Below are 5860 nucleotides of genomic sequence, written 5' to 3' on the forward strand. Positions count from 1 at the left end.
CCCAACGGTTTGATATCAAGTGTCCAGATCAGTAAAGCCAGGCCACGAAAAGACGGTCTGGTCTGACCTGTTTAGGTGGTTTGGGCCTTTAATGAACTTTAAATATTAAATTTAAAAAACATATATAATTTAGAATTTTAGATTAAATATCCACTTTAACAAAAGAAAATATCCAAACAAATAAATGTAATAATTAAGTAGCTCTTGAGTCCAAAATCCACGCAATCCAAAGTCCAAGCAAATAAATATATAATACACATTAAAAAACAAACAAATTAACAAAGTTACAACTCTGCTGTGAGTATTGAGTAACAAAATTCACGACTTCACAACCTTCAATTCTTGACCAACCAAAATAGAAGGCAAATCTTAGTTGGTTGAATCACTTGGTTGATGTCTTGATGATGTGCGTCGAAATCAAACCATAGATTAGGATAGATTGATAGAGTTTTTTGAATGATTTCAAAATTTGAAGACCATCAATGTCAAATGTGTCGATATGTTTATAGGTTTATATCTAAGGCTGTAAACGAAACGAATATTCAGCGAACCGTTCGCCGGAAAATCCGTTTATGTTCGTTTATTTTTATAAATGAATGAAAATGAACAAAAAAATTTGTTCGTTTAGTTAAACGACGTTCATTTATGTTGGTGAACGTTCATTCATTTACGTTCATTTATGTTCGTTTGTTTATATATTAATTTTAATATATAACTTTTATTTATTTAGTTTGAATTCAAATTTTAAAAAGCCTTTTAAGAGGGTTCTGGCCTTTTAAGTATTGGTATATTAATGATGGTTGATGAATAGTGATTGTTTTGTGTATGTTAAAACTAGGGATAATTGGTTTGTAATAGTTAATTGAATGAGAAGTATTGGTGTTTGTTTGTTTATGTTTCTTTAGACCTCTTCGTTTACGTTCGTTTAACCCGTTCATTTATATTCGTTTACGTTCGTTACGTCCGTTTAACATGTTAACAAACGAACATAAACGATCACGAACACACCTGATTTCTAAACGAACGAACACGAACACAAATATTTTCGTTCGTGTTAGTTCGTTCGTTCGGTTAAGTTGAACGAACGAACATGAACAAACCTCTGTTTGTGTCCGTTTGTTTCGTTTACAGCCCTATTTATATCTAAATGGTACCGAAAGATATGTTTATTGAAAATCCTAGTCCCGTGAAGCATTAGATTTGAGTTTTTTGAAATCTAATCTTTCCATTATTTGAATTCAGATTCTGCCAAAACCTTTATGACGTAGAGTTTCACATGCAATGGCTTTAGGCTATCCGTGATCATTTATGGAATTAGTCGATATGTGTAAACGCTCAAATACAACATTTATCCGGAAAAAAAATACTTACATGCCGTGTTAATCGATTTATAAATAAATTGTTAAAATTGCAATATCGTATGTTTATTTGAGTGATATGTATGCTACTTTTGGGTGGACTTTTGCGATATACCTGAGTTTGCGACTCTAAGGCCCAAGCCCAACTGCTAATGTTGGACTGGGCCGTTAACTTCCCTTCTCACAAATCACAATAAAGAAGGCTCGGCCCATCTTGTAGACAGTTGAAACTTGAAAGTAGACATGACCAAAAACCAGTTGCGGAGCTAAACAGTGACAATCTAGACCGGTCTGGGCATAACCGGTCCCGGTCAAAAAGGGAAGGCCCTGTTAAGGTGTATGAGACCCGGTTATGAGAACCGATCCTGGTACTGGTCCCGGGCCGGGCCCAAATCGGTCTCACTAATTTTTTTTTAAATTGCTTTTTAACAAATATATTTTTTTTAAAATTTGGTCGATCAAATACATTAACAAATATGTTTTTATTATAATTGGGTCAAAAAAAACATTACAAAAATACGTTTTTGTTATAAAGAATTTGGCCGATCAAATATATTTTAGAATATTTAACTGAGTCAACCGAATACACTAAATATACGTTTTTATCATAACTTCTCTTTATATAATATACTAAAAAATATAATTAACAATACATTTTAAAATAAATTAAAAATATACTTAAAATACATTTAAAATTAAATTTTAAATAAAAAATTGGGCCAGTCTCAGGTCGGGACCTTAATCGGTCCCAAACCGGCCTTGAGCTGAGCCTTATTTTTAGTGGAATATCATAATTCATAACCATTCCGAAACTGCTGATCCTAAACCGGCCTCAATCAATCCCCGGCTAGATAGGGCCCATTTGGTCAGCTCTAATTGAAAGCATTTTCAGCCCAACAACAGCATACATAAGATAAGGATAACGATATCATTATTATTTATGGTTAAATGCATGAAATAACAACATATTTTTATTAATTTCTTTGTTATAACATTGTGTACTTTCATTTTTCCCTATTAAAGTACTTCACTCTCAAATTATTTTTCTTGTTAATGCATCATACTTTGAAAAACCCACCTGTTATAGCAACATATAACTTGTTATCTTTTAAATCGGTTAACCATCTCTTTTATTTGCTTAAATGGCTTAAATGATGTGACATAAATGACACATCACTCTGATTACATGACATAAATTAAAAAAGAAACTCTTTTTTTTTTTAAATAATTTTCTCACTTTTCCTCTCGATTATTCATATATCGGCCAAATTATGTTTTCATCCCTCTCTTTAAAAAAATTTAAAAATTCACTATTATCAAAATGTATGCAAATTAAAAACACATATTTTTTTAACAAATATGATATATTTTTCAATATAAATATTTTTTTAAGAAAATATAACACTTATTATCTTTATAACCTAAAAAAATATTTTTTTAACATTTATTTTAATATATTAACGATGTAAAATGTGTTTTATAAATTTTTTTAGTATTGTTATATTAATGAATAATTTTTTAATTAATTTAATACATATTTATTAAATAATATATTAACTCATTATTTAGAAACAAATATGATATATTTTTACAAGATGTTCGTAAAGAATATGTAATAATTATTTTCCATCTTGTAAAAAAATAAAATTTTTAAATATTTTTTTAAAAATGTTAGCAAGATAAATTGTTATTCATAAGTCTTCTTAACATTGTTATATTAATTAACAATTTAGATTTTTTTTATTAATTTAATATATTTATGAAATAATAATTAATTTTTTTTTAAATACAATGTTGTAATAAGAATGTCATGTCACCAATTTGACAATATGTTATGTGTGGACAATAACATGGTATAGAAACCAGTTAAATTGTGTGATGTCATCTTAATTCAAATCAAAAAGTTACTAATTGTTATAATGCGTAATTTTTTCAAAGTACAACGTCTTGATAAAAATAATTTAAAAGTATATTGTTGTAACAAGAAAAAGTGAAAGTACAATTTTATAATATGGAAATTTGTAACAGTAGGTTACTATTTTGTGCATTTAACCTTACTATTAACAAAAGAATCCTTACATTTTAATTTTCATGTTTTCAAATAAAAAACCTACATAAAAACAAAACACGACATGCACGTGCATACCTACAATTACGCGCATGCCAACTCCTCTAGCTGCATTACAACGCCAGAGTTACAAAACCATGATATTAAATAGAGAATGGTCTAGAAAACAAATTAGCTGATAGTTTTCTACTACACAACAAAAGAAAATAATGGCATTGTTAAAAATCATAAGATAATTTACACTATGTTTGAGCAATTTTGTGGTGTCACGGACTATGCTATGTAAATTCGTCTTTTAATGTTGAAGCCAGGTTGGTATTTGTAACACCCCAAATCCCAAAGCAATGAACTAGCCCAATAACTTCGAATCCAACTTAAAACCATGGTGGAAGTTATTGGTAGCCCACTACTTGAGACTTATAAGGAGCTAACAATTCTCACATTCTATCAATGTGGGATGAGTTGTTACACTATTTTTTCTTGCTTTTCTAAATACAAATATTGGATATGACCACCTCTATCCCACACCCCTTGAAAACATTAAAATGTGGGTCCTTACCCACTAAAATACAATTTTTTTGTAACCGCACATTAAAACACAAAAGTCTAAAATATAACACACATTTTTGCACTTGATGAATAGTAGACCATCAGATATGGGGCCTCCTTCATTTCTTAGTGGTGATTTGGAGAAATCAGACTCTCCATTTTTCTATTACAGCAATGGTTCGAAGATGGTTTAATACTGATTAGAAATGTAAATGTATATGGTTAATCATTAAGTTATATGATGATATTAACATGGTTTGTCAACGTCTGATGGCATTGGAAATCAAAGATCTGCTCTTACTTCAGCTCAGACTATAAAATGTCAGGTAAATATTGGTGACTTGATAAAGTAGTCAAACTACTTAAATAGATCTGAAATAGAAATAATCTCTTCTCGTTTTTTTTTTAATTTTAATCCATGATGCGCATTAAAAAACCTAATCATGTGCACATGCATTACATTATTTGAGTAGACACTTCATTATAATTTTGGCTATATTATGAATCATTAATTTAGTACTACATTATAAATTCGGTCTATATCTATATTATATTATAAAGTATTTGATAAAAACTCTTAAAAACCATTTTTTATGTGTAAATTATTGTTTATTAATGCATATTACTTAAAACTCAAGATTGCAAGTAGATTATGCATAAGTACAACTTATTAAAGCTCCATATCTGAATTCGTGTAACTAACTGCAAATAAACATAATCGAATACTGGATAAAGATCTCATTTTAAATATAAAAAATTTAAAATATAATTAGGATAATGATTGAGTTTTAACAGAATACTTAATTATTATCTTTATAAAATGTTATATTAATAAACTAAAAATAAATTATTTCGTTGTTAAATTTAAATTAAATTATAATAAAAAAATAAATCAAAGAAATTACATAAAAAATGAGAACTTTTAAATAGTTGATTTGATATTAACATTGATATATTTTTTTTAAAAAGTTTTATGATATCTTCAAATTTATATTTTATTCAAAAATAAAATCACTATTGTTTTCTAAAAAACACATAAAATCGTATTATAATATCGACAAGAGACAAATAATAAAATAAAACATTAAAATCGAGATGTGTCCCGCTGCATTACGCGAGTACTCCTCTAGTAGTTTATTAAAAATAACACTTTTTCAAAAATAACTTGAATAGATGTCCAGTCTTTTCTTCCTTGTATGCTTCATATGGTAGCATGTCCTGCAAAATTTGTAAGTCTGTGTCTCTATATACAAATATTTTCCATCAATATCCAAAGGGCCTTTGGCCTAGCGGTATCGTAGCACTTAGCCTTCTAGGAGGTCAGGGGTTCAAACATCACCATAGGTGAGGAGGGTGTGTGAGTTTATTTGTTGCATTTGCCGTATATAAATATTATATACTTCAAAAAAAATTCCATCAATATCAACATCATCGCATGTGTCAAAGCAACCTCAAGATTCAAAAAACATTCATTTAATTCATCTTTTTTCCATTTAACCAAATTTGAGTCACCAAACAAGAACCCAAATATAGACTCAAAATCTATTTCATCTTCAATTCATCATCTTTCCGATCATGACATTCACTATTTTTCGTAGCTTATGAATATAATGGGTACAGTAGAAATGTTTGTTTTGTTCATCTTTTAGAGAAATGATGTTAGTTTCTCTGACAGTCTCTTTTTCTTTAAATAAATCTTTTATTTTTGAATTTAGCATATCCTTAACACTTGGCTCAAAAATATTCAAATCAACATTGCTCATCAAAGTCATTAAAGTTAGGATTATCAACATGAGGCTCATAAAAAAGATTTTCCACTAAGTCATTAGAATTGGGATTGACAACAAACTCTACGGTAGGGATTTCAATGGGTTTTTCTTGTCTA

The sequence above is a fragment of the Cynara cardunculus genome, assembly GCF_001531365.2.
Source record: "Cynara cardunculus var. scolymus isolate 2C chromosome LG 12, CcrdV1, whole genome shotgun sequence".
Taxonomy (NCBI): Eukaryota; Viridiplantae; Streptophyta; class Magnoliopsida; order Asterales; family Asteraceae; genus Cynara; species Cynara cardunculus.